This window comes from Pleurodeles waltl, chromosome 1_2, assembly GCF_031143425.1.
Source record: "Pleurodeles waltl isolate 20211129_DDA chromosome 1_2, aPleWal1.hap1.20221129, whole genome shotgun sequence".
NCBI lineage: Eukaryota > Metazoa > Chordata > Amphibia > Caudata > Salamandridae > Pleurodeles > Pleurodeles waltl.
Window position 1 is genome coordinate 386,974,981 of NC_090437.1, and position 12,554 is coordinate 386,987,534.

The following is a 12,554-nucleotide window of genomic DNA, read 5'->3' on the forward strand; positions in this document are numbered from 1 at the left end:
GCTCCAACCAAACCATGTCTAAACCACATCTTCAATTTAGGCAGAGCCTGAATCAGCCACAAACTCATCACCCTGTTCAGCACCTCAATTGCCACAGCCATCTTCCCTGAGGACTGGAAACACACCGTTATCTCCAGCCGACTGGCCTATAGTAACACTCTCTATACATGGATCCCAGCCCACCTCTTATGATGACTACTGACCATATAGAATGCTGCACCAAGACTGGTCCTGGACCTCCCTCGACAAACCCACATCATTCCTTATCTCAGGGAACTCCACTGGTTCCCGGTGTAAAAAAGTTGTCAGTTCAAGCTCTTGACTCATGCATACAAGGCCCTACACAATTGCTGACTCACCTACTTGAATCACTGCCTGAACTTCCATCAGCCCACCAGATACCTCCGCTGCGCTTCCCTTTCTCTAGCTCTCATCCCCCACATCCGAAATAGCAGATGCGGTGGACGCTCTTTCTCCTACCTAGTAGGGAAGACATGGAACAAACTACCCTTTCATCTCTGAACCTCCCCATCTCTTCCAGATTTACAAAATTCCCTGAAGACCCTGCTATTCAGCTGATCACCTGGACCCTTCCAGTTTCTGGATACCCTCAGGGGTGACAAGCAGTGCTCTACGAATCTACTGATCGATTTATTGATTGATTGATTAGGGTTTGCTGAAAACTCAATTTTAGGTTAGCATGGATTCTCTTCTGAAGCTGCATTGTCATCCCATCCTCCTCCTATTTCGCCCCCCACTACTTCTTTTCTCCCAACAGACTCCGAGAAGTGAAGACAACATTATGTTGTAATACATTAGTTTTCCTAAGTGTGCAAGGATTGTGGATGAACTTTCTAGTATTTCTAATTCTATGAGTTCCAAAGGTCCTTCCGCTGTAATTCCATCGCTGGGTTAACACTCTTTTACTAGTGCAATGCCCATTGTTTAGAAATGTTGCATATTAGTTGAATTTCCTATAAAAACGTGACACTGAAGATGTTCTAAGCTATCTTAGAAATGGGATAGTGTTCTAGGCCTTAGAATGACAAATCATACTCTGATTTGCAGAGTATTGAGTACTTTTAGTGATGTTATGATGAAACTGCAGTTCTTCTAATTTTCTATCAAGAATTGGCTAAAAGAAACCCTTGGTTTTGGGGGCGAGGCAGAAGTTTTTCCTGGTCTTCTAGGGATGCTGTTCCAGTCTTTTATGAGTTTGCTGTTTATTTTAGACTCCGAATACTGCTGATTTCTGACCTTGTACTCTGCATATGTGCCTTCATGGCACCCAACTAGAAGTGGATGATAAATTCTGCTCCACTGGCAGAATTGGTAGACTTTTGGCCACTCCGTCTTAAACTTGTAATGAGGAGTTCTGGCCAAATTCCATCAACCACAGAATGGTGGAATTGTTTCTTGGGCGTGGGTCACCAACCATAAGTTGGTGGGCAAAAACTTGTATCCCCTAGCATGATTTCCATGTGGAAGTGGGGCACCCGGTGAGATTTTCTCACCATGATTGGTTGCAGGCAGTTATGACTGTTCACAGTGAGAAAACTGCCACGCGAGTAGAAAATCTATTTGAGGGGCAGCAAATTTATCCTCAGCAGCAACACCTTCTGGTGCACTGTATGATGCCCTTCACTTTGATTTTTCAGTGCAGAATGAGCTCCTGGCAGTAAAAATTAGCACAAGCAGTGCGACGTGACAACTTCCTCCCATTCATGGAACTCTGCGGAATCTTGCAGAGTTTTCATGTAACACTGCAGAGTTCAACAGAATGAAATTCTGCAAGTTCTGCCCAACTCTACATTTAACCTTTAATTTTGTACTGCTTGATTTTGAGATTTTGTAATAAAACCTTTAACTTTTCCCTGATCTAGAATGGAGTTGAGTGGTCCCAGATATTTATTCTCTGCCCTGCTAAATGAATGTTCAGAAGGGTGTCTTTTAACGCAAGATCAACCCCAGAGTGAAGCTTTTTGGGTGTTTCAAATTTTAAGGTGTCTTAATATTTGGGGTCCAGGGTTCTCCTTCCACAAATATTACCATTCAATGCTGGCTCACAGATGCAAGGCCAGTATCTCTGAATGGAACCCCAGTGATACTGTGTGAGAATGAACAACTGGCTGTTGTCACCTGTGTGAACTTGCCATGACTGAGGCTTGTTTGTTTGAGGATGTATTTTTTCGTAATCCATAAGTAACAGTCTTAGACTCTAACACAGCAGTGGAGCTTAGCTTTCATATCTTTCATATCAGCACACACAATTATACTATAAATAGCATCACTATCTGTGATACTGTACCTAGAAGATGATCCTGGTAACGCTAGAATATCTGTATTTTTAATATGTTTCTTTACTTCAAGTGTTTAATAATTACTTTTATTTTATACTTAATAGAGTTTCCTAAAAACAATACATTTGACTTTGCAAACCTTTTTTATGTGATGCATGAAGTTTTTGAGTACTAAGGCCCTCATTACAACCCTGGCGGTCGGTGTTAAAGCACCGGTAATACCGCCAACAGGCCGGCGGTAAAAAAAATGGGATTTGGACCCTGGCGGTTACCGCCATTCAAGACCGCCACTTTAACACACCGACCGCCAGGGTGGTAACGACCGCTGGGCTGGAGACTTTGGTCTCCAGCACGGCGGGCGTCACAATCCCACCGTCGGGATTACGACCCGGCCTCCCGCCATGGTTTTCGTGCCAAACTTACTGCCATGAAAACCATGGCGTAGGCAATATTAGTGCCAGGGAATGCCTTCCCTGGCACTGATAGGGATCTCCCCCGGCCCCCTCTCTCTCCCCAGAGTTCTCCCTCACCCTCCTCCTCCCTCTCCTGCCCCCGCACATATACACACCCACACGCACTCCCACGTGCACACACGCATACCCACCACAACCCAAGCATGCACACATACATACCCACACACCGCAACACACACCAACATAGCTTGTCACACACATGCATTCACAACACACAACACTCACAATCACTCATTCATGCATGCATCCAACACGACTCACACCCGCATGCACGCATACCAAAACATACACCCCCCACCACATACAGACAACACCCCTCACCCCCCCTCTCCGGTCGGAGAACCCGACTTACCTGCTTGCAGGGGGTCCTACAGCTGGAGACGGTCCGCGCCGCTGCTGTCAGCAGCAACGTCCGCCTGAAAAACACCGCCAGGCCGTGTCATTGCTCATGATACGGTCAGCGGGGTTTTGCTGGAGTGGCGGTGCTGCTGCCAACAGCGCCGCCTTACCGCCGTCCGCCGCCATGACCGTCGGCGGTGTTCTGCCAGCATTCTGGCAGAATACCTTCAGCGTTCATGATACGTGCAGACGGCTGGTAGCCATGGCAGCAGTGTGTTGGCGGCCGTCACTGTGGTGGTAGGCAGTCAATACCGCCAATGTTGTAATGAGGCCTTAAGTCTGTTCTGACATAACACATATACCACCAACAATAAAACTAGCAATGCAAAACCAGCATTAACCAAGAGACAAAGGATGATGCTATACTAGGAACAATTCTTACTATCATATAGTTATCCAGGCAACATGATATCAGGATTTTAAAGCATCACCAATCAACATTTGGTCCAGCTGATGCTAGCATTCCCTGGCCATGTGAAAGTACATTTTATAATTACTTTGTTTAATGAACATACAAATTATTGTAATTTAAGTTTTTTTTTCAATTATCATGTTCCTCTACTTGCTTTGCAGACTGTATTATATTTATTGTAGGATATTTTTATTGTTTGTGTTTTTATTACTTTTTCATAGCAGATGTTGCTTCTTCTTTTCAACAGTGTCACACACGTCATTCAAAAATTCATCCATACTAATTTCTTTCGATTTCTTTAAGGTGTTCCATAACAAATGTTTTTTATACATAATTTTGCATATTTTGGCATGCATCTAATTTTACAATGTGGCCCATTTAAATAATCATTTTTGTTGTACTTGAGTTGTACAAAGAGATGGAAGGACAATATTTAGACTTATTCACCTTTTTCAAAGCCGAGCAAAGGGGCTATATTTTCTGGCTTGCTTGATTCACCTTCTTTGAGTTTTAGATCATTATGGTATGGGTTTGAAGAATGAATCATGGCCAATGCTGTCTATATACCCATATAATGTGATGTCTTAATTGAATTAAATATGCTAGTACACAATGGGATTGCCACACAAGCATAAGCCTAACCCAGAGAAACATAATATGAAGAATACAAAGGGTTATATCTACCACATAGGTGCACCTCTCAGATAATGGCATGACAAGATTTTTTTTTTTTTTTTGTCTTCCTATTTAGTATTTCTATGTGTACTGCATTCTGCATTATAAATAGAAATAGAATAATTCATCTAAGGATTGTTTTTGTTCTGGTAGGAATGTAAAAAGGTATCCCTTCCTGCCCAAAAACAATCCTGGGTCTAACACACGCATCCTTGCACAATGGTACAAGGGTACCTGTGTTGGTGCTAGGCAGCCATAAGTGTGCCAGCACTGAAAGAGGGCTGAAGAGCACTGCTTCCCAGTACATATGACAGTTCTAAGTTCTCTCACTTTAAGGAGGCAATGCAGCACAGAGCTTGCTTTGCTGCATTATGTGATTTCATAGTAAATCACGGCCTTAATGTTTAAACTAAGGTTTATGCACAAAAGGTGGGAATCATCAGGTTGATTTTAATGATTTCTGATTGTATATAAACTTTGTTGGAAAAGACAATTATAGATGAGTTGTGTGGGTCTTCCTCACATGATTAACTTGCTTTTTGACATCTTTGTTTTACTGATAAGTGGGGTGTTCTTTGATATATGGCCTAATCATATTTGCATTAATGTTTATGCTATAATATTTTTTATAACATTTTTAATCTAATTTGAAAGAGCCAAACATTAATACGCTACATTTTTAATAAATAAATAAAGCATACTTCAAGAAATGTTTTCTACTATTATTTCTTAACAAGATTTCTGAGGAATAAACTTTATCAGTAACAAAATATTGAGGTATATTTTGTCACAGTGTTTTCTGCTTTTTTAATTCAATTATTGAAATAAACAAATGCGTTATTGAAATAAACCTGCAGCAGCTACACATTTTTCGAGAAAGGAATCAACATTTAAATTTGAAAGACTTTTTTTTTATCTGAAAAGAATTTGAACAAAACCGTTACACCTCATTCGTCCTTTAGTAGAATCATGGACGTTATTTGTAACTTCAATTTCTTCTGTAGATGGTTCCACTGTCTCACCTTCCCATAACGCTGCAAACATTGTGCAGCTTACCACAGACACCTATACTTTTGCATTCAATTTGCAGACTATAAAGCTTTTTCCCTTCTGAACAGTCCAAATAACTGAAATGGGATTTGAACATTCCAAATGTTCATTCAAAAGCATTTTCTTTAGAGAAGTATTAAATCTCCTTATTTCATCAGTTTGGGTTGTGCAAATGAAGATATCACTCATGTCATAAGGCCATATCCTTGATCACCTAATTTTTAGTTGATTCCAATAAAGGTAATGCATATTCAAAACCATAAAAGTGAGCATTTACAACACCGTTCATGATTTACTTGATTTAAAAAAAATAAACCAGCAGCGTGCACTATGTGGCATCACATGTATTTGTGTTATGCATTCCATGAATAGAACATGGGCAGTAACACACAATGACTGATGAAAAACGGTCACATAGAAAAGTTTATTAAACATTACTAATGATTGAGTGAAAATGCTTAGGCAAACACATATTGGATTAAAGGTTTTGAAAGTAATTAAAATTTGTATAGAATAGTGTTAATAAAACATTAATATATATAACTTTAAACTGTGCAGAATGTATCCCTTCCTACCAATAAACAAGATTCACCACAACAAAGGCACCTTTACAGCATGGAACAATATTTGCAGCAATGCCAAGAAACACCACACAGTACACTTGTAACATAAGGAAGCAGAAGTGCCACATACCCCATTAGATCTGCTGCATTTATGCATCTCCACGTTTAACCTGCCCAAAACACAAAATAAACTTCCTTCATTATATTGCAATAAAATATCAATAGATCACTGCATAAATATTTTAATTTAAAATACATTATTAGAAAAGTTATCTTATAAGAAATACTAGAAATTAACACAAAAAAGGAAAAAGAAAAATTACCAATCAGGAGGGAGGTTCCACAAAAGACATCTTGAAAATATTGATTAATGGGGGAGTGGTGAAAAATGTATGAATCATACACTTCAAGGATATTTCTCAAAAATATTTGTAAATTGACAGGTCTAGTCCCCAATTGTCTGAACATTTGTTGAATAGTTATACTTTCTGTTGTGGTATATGTGTGCTCTATCCCCAGATGGTGCCAATTGTACATGTATGTTGTCAGTTGCTCCAAATACTTGTGGAAAGTTAACAATTTCATAAAAGCCTTATTTGATGTTAGTTTGATCTTGTCTTGCATATGGAAAGTGGAGATACTGAGGTGTCATCCTCAATATGGCATCAAGTACAATAGGAAGAAAGGATGAGAAAGCAGGCTGAGATATACCTGTCAACCAGATAGAAGTAGCCTGATGTGATCCAGAAGACAACAAAGGCATTATAGCCAAGAATTCCACATGTGGTGGGATGCATGCGACTTATATGTGGTTGGTGACAGACTCTAGAGAATCAAAAACTCGTCTGTGGTGGCAGGCTGGTTGATACCAGCCAGTCACTGCATTAGAGGACACTTCAGGGGTCACCTGTGTGCATGTCATAATAAATCTAACACTGCATCAATGTGACTTTATTCAGACAAGTTGGTTGATACCAATCACCATTATTTTTGGTGCAGCCGTCATGTAGCTGGGTCACTCATGATGACCAGTGCTCAGTACATGGTCTAAGATGGCTGCCTGGTCTCTTGCATATCTATGAATAGAAGAACTAGAAATCAAAGGGGCATATCTTCTCATGCAGACATGCCCTCACATGCATTATAATGCACCCTACCTTAGGGTACTTAACGCCTGCTGTAGTGGTAACTTATATATAATTCATGAAGTGACTTTGGCATGGCACACAATGATTGTGCCATGTCTTTTTTTCACTCAAGGCTTGCACCCTGACCGTTTGCAATGGCAGGCTTTGTGCAATTAGTGTGTGGGTTCCTAAGAATGGTTACCACCCCCCATTGGAATTCTTTTGGGGGCCTGTTGAGAACTCCTTATCTTTACGTTTTTCTCCCCTCTTTCTTCTGTTGGGAACCCTGACCACCTTTGTGGGTGTCCTCCCAGATGCCTTCTTGGACACTCTGGTGCTAACCCAGAGGTCCGCCTCCTCAGCAAGCTTCTTGGGATCAGTCAGCCTACTATCTACTAAGTGCTGGAACAACGCTGTAAAAGAAATACTGAGCATATGCTCTCTCAGAATCAAATCATATAATCCTTTGTAATCATCTACTTTGCTGCCCTGCACCCATCCATTCAGTGCCTTATTGGAGAAATCATAACAATATACCCAAGTTTGTGTGGAAAGTTTGGTGCTGTCCCTAAACCTCTGATGGTATTTCTCAGGGGTCAGCACAAACTTTGCCAGTAAAGCGACTTTCATGAGTGAATAGACATTCTGATCACATGGAGCTAGTGTAAGAAGTGTGTCCCTTCCCACTTCTGGTACATAAAACCACAAGGCCACCCCCATTGCTCCTCAGAGGTCCCATGGGCCCTTAGTGCAACTTCATAGGCAGCCAACCACTTGTCAATGTCATCTCCCACCACAAAACCTGGCACCACATTCTTGGGTATACGAACCTTTTTCTCTCCAACAGATCCTGCATGTATGCTGCCACCATCACTGCTGGACTAAGACTGTCTCGCCTTGATCTCCAGCTCCTTGAGACTCAGCTAATGAGCCAACAACACTTTTTTTCTCAGCCAAGGCTCTCTCAGCTGCAGCTTCAGCTCTCTCGGCTTCAATCTGTTTGGCTGCTCTTTCAGCCTCAGCTTGCTTGGCTTCTCTCTCTGCTCTCCTTTCCTCGTGTTGAGCCTCAATTTTTAGCCTTTCCATCTGCAACTGAAACGCTCTCTCCTCTCTCCTTTCCTCTGTGGTCAGGCCTTTATCAGAGACACTGCTCCCTGGTTTGGCAGGGGGCACAGTTGCAGTGGTAACATCATCCACTGATGACAAAAAATCCTCTGCGGAGCCATCTTCTGGCTCCTCCTTCTCCTCTGAATGGGCTTCTGCCCAGGCCCTCAGCGCCATTTGAAATTCCTCCTTTCTGGAGGCATCTTGGGTGGGTACTCCCATATCCCTGCAGAACCCTTTCAGCTGTTTGACAGTATATGTCTCTAACAGGGCCAGGTCAAAATCTCTTGCTTGAGGCCCAGCCTGAGACATGTTGAGTGAGGATTGTGGTCAGAAAATTGACAGGAAAAATGAAATTGACCCTCAACTCTGGGTAGGTAGTGAAATACTTAGCTACTGTATGTCACTGCACAAATCCAAGTCCTAGCCCACCACTGCCACCAATATTAGAAATTGGATCTTTGGTTGGCAGTCAGGTTACCCCCTGTCCAAGCAAGGACCCTCCCTCTAGTCAGGGTATGTCACACACAATCCAAATTATCCTGTGCCCACTCTCTGGTAGCTTGGCACTGAGCAGCCAGGCTTAAGGTAGAAGGAAAAGTATTTGTGCAATACATCATACAATACCACCATATAGACCCACAAAAATACACCACACAGAGTTTAGAAAAATATATAATATTTACCTGGATAAGTGCAGGTCAAAACGATCAAAGATGCAATAAGTAAATGTAGAGATATCACTGAAAAGTGATATAAAGTATCTTAAGTCTTTTTAAAGCAAACAAAGTTCCCTTTCAAGCACAAAGTACCTGGTTCGCGTGAAAAATCTCTGCAAAAGGACCGCAGAGGAAGAGAAGCATGGAAAGAAAGGGGTGTGCATCGATTTCTCGGGATGCACACAGTGATGCGTCGTTTAGCTTCCACGCAGGGATGGCTGTGCGTTGATTTCTGGCACTCAGTCGTGGATCCTCTTTGGGTTGTGGGGTTTTCAGATGCCCCGGGGACAGTGTGTGGATTTCCTGCGCTGGCAGGACAAAGTCACAGGAGCTGCATTGATCCGGCGGGCATTGCATTGCACAGCAGGCGCTGTGTCAATACCTCTCTGGAAGTTGGGCTGCGTTGTTCCGTCTCAGCTATGCATCAATCCAGTGGCCTGTGCGCCGAATTTCCGGTCACTACGCTGATGCTGCGTCGATCTTCTGGTTGCGAAGTTGGTTGTGTCATTCCAGTTTGGCGTGCAGGCTGAGCGTCGTTTCTGGCAGGCTATACATCGAATTTTGCCGCACAAGGAGTCCTTCTTGAAGAGATGAAGTCTTTTTGGTCCTGAGACTTTAAGGAACAGGAGGCAAGCTCTATCCAAGCCCATGGAGAGCACTTCTTCACCTCAGCCAGAGAGCAGCAAGGCAGCAGGGCAACAGCAAGGCAGCAGTTCTTCACAGAAAGCAGTCAGGTGAGTCCTTTGGGCAGCCAGGAAGTTATTCTTGGCAGGATGCAGGTTCTGGTTACAAGTTTCTCCTCCAAGAAGTGTCTGAGTTGGTGGGGGCAGAGGCCCTGTTTATATACCAAAATGTGCCTTTTAAGTGGGGGAGACTTCAAAGAGTGGCTTAGAAGTGCACCAGGTCCCCTTTCAGTTCAATCCTGTCTGCCAGGGTCCCAGTAGGGGTGTAGCAGTCCTTTGTGTGAGAGCAGGCCCTCCACCCCCCTAGCCCAGGAAGACCCATTCAAAATGCAGATGTATGCAGGTGAGGCTGAGTATACTGTGCTGGTGGTGTGTCTGAGTGAATGCACAAGGAGCTGTCAACTAATCCCAGGCAGACGTGGATTGTAAGGCACGGAAAGATTTAAGTGCAGAGAAATGCTCACTTTCTAAAAGTGGCATTTCTAAAATAGTAATATTAAATCCAGCTTCACCAAGCAGCAGGATTTAATATCACCATTGTGGCCATACTGAAAATGACCTTCCTACTCCTTTCAGATCAGCAGCTACCACTCAAAATGTCTACTTCTTCATGTAAAAATACTTTTTATGTATTAGTACAATAGTACACATTGTGGCAATGAAAGAACATGCCATATGATTCACTCTGTCACTGAATTGTAAGAATGGGTGACAACAGTTTTCGAATATACTAAACAATATTCTTGATTTAAAAACTATGACAAAAAACAAAAATTCTAAACTGAAATGATATCTAAGCCTAGTGGTTGCCAGAACTATACATTCAAGGGGACTAGTAAACATGCACATCAGTACAGAGACTACTACATCACTCCTATTCACTCTAATGAGATGGTCACAAACACCATTGGCTGTTTTATAGATGGGGCACATGGTTCCTGTTTGTGCTGCAGTACACCTTTAACAAGGTCTGTCAGGGAGAGTGTGCCCTACTACATACAATGCTCAAGTCTTAAGGCAGCTGCAAACTCTCACTCTCCTTGGTGCAGCACCTCAGTGAAAGCCAAAGCGGGCAGCAACTGATCTGCACTTTAGTTTCAATAGTTTGCATTTCATTTTTCCACAAAAGAAATGCATAACTGGGTGAATCCACTTATGAGCTTTTCCCCAAAACCCCATTACTAAACACTGAGTCATTCCCAGGTGCTAGGAAATAGTTGTATGTTATCAGTCTTCCAAGGCTTTTGTGAGGACAATGAAGAGTCAGTTAACCTTAAGGCATGCAGTATTTGAGAACAAGTTTAGCCTCTATAGTCTTTGTTGAATTAAGAGATAACTGGGTGCCAGAGTTTGAGGAAGAGGTAATATTTGTTAGCCAAATCATAGGCCAGTTACCCTTGTCCCAGAAGATGCTATGGTTTATATAGCCAATGTTCATATGTTAGGATTGGTGTTCTTCCATGGTGGGAGGATGGTATGTTAAGCTGCAAACTTGAGGAGAGAGATCCTCCTTTTCAGCAGTAGAGTGAAGTGGGTAAAAGCCCTCAATGGTCTGCCTAACAAAGCCAGCTCAGAGAGACTGACAGCGTTGTAACTCTGTATCTAGGGAATGGCAAGGAAGATTTTCCCAGAAGTTTCCAAGGAGAGGGAATGTTGACAGAATGTGTAGGAGGGAGTTGGGTTCACCACAACTTTGCCAACAGGAATCAGGACAAATGGGATTGGTGGCATGAAATCAGACAGGAGTGAGATATCAACAGAATTGTAGATTATATAAGATCTCTCTGCTCTAGCCATGTCGGGTGAAGTAAGATTTCATGCCATTGTTTGTGACCTGCAGTCTGTAGGAGGACAGAGAACACCTGTATGTGAAAATGTCTAGGGGGTCCCTCGAATCCAATCCCCCCCTTTCCCCTATGGAGCTCAACGGTTGTGTTCCACTAATTTGTTGCACTCAGCTACTGCACATCCCGATAGCCTATTGCCTCTGATCCCACATGCATAATGTAGATCAGACAGAGAGGCAAATTCTTTCCCACATTTGCATAAGACCACCTTATGCAAATGGCGGGACACCCCTTTAGGGTTGCTCTGGTGTAAATGTTACTACAGAAGTGCCCAGAAGTAGCGCCTGCAAAAAAGAAACTGTCATTCTGAAATATACTCTTATTCCCATGGTGGAACTCTGAGAAGGAAGCCTGTAGAGGAGGTAGAGGAGGTGAAAATGAAGCCCCCCCCCCCTTTTAGGGTGGCTCTTGTGTTATTATTTTTTGCAGAAGGGGTGTCTGAGAAAAAGAAACTCTGCCAGTCTGAAATAGGCTTGAACTCCCATGGTGGAGCTTTGAGAAGGAGGCCTCTGAAGGAGGTTGAGGAGGAGAAAACATACTTCCTTTCTGTAAGGATGTTGGTTTCAGAAGCCCTTCAACTCAAAGGAATACTGTTACTACTCCTAACAGCTTGGAGGGAGTCCCAGTGCCTCCGGAAGTTAAGGTTGAAAAGAAGCGAGACAATCCTTTGTACCTTGACACCTATTAGTGTTTCCGGGGTGCATTTGAAAAATGCTTGTGCCTCAGGCTTGACACAATCCTGTTGTATTGCTGAGATTTGATCAGGACCATCCAAGGATGAGGCTCTAGGGGGGGATGCATGGTCATGTAGGGAAGAAGCCGCCAATGGGACACAATTGTAAAGGCCACCCACCTATGAGTTTTGAACCCAATTCTAGATCCCTAGCTGACATGTTTGAACTGGCATACATGTACTACACAAGGCCTTCCGCGTAGAACCGTTTCAATATGATAATCCAATACATTGCCAGTAGGATGAGGACGGCCCTAGAGGAAGAGGTTAGGGGATGTGTGGTGGTTGGATGTGCACATCCCTCTCTGTGGTTGATTTCTCATCTGGAAAACTATCGCAGGATGGCAACCATCCTCTAGAAATTTGTGACCCAAACCCCGCTGAAAAAAGGCAAAGGCCATGCACCACAGATGAAGGCTGACAAGAATTGGTAGGATGCTGTGGCTGGCCACAGAGCAGGCGCTGAATT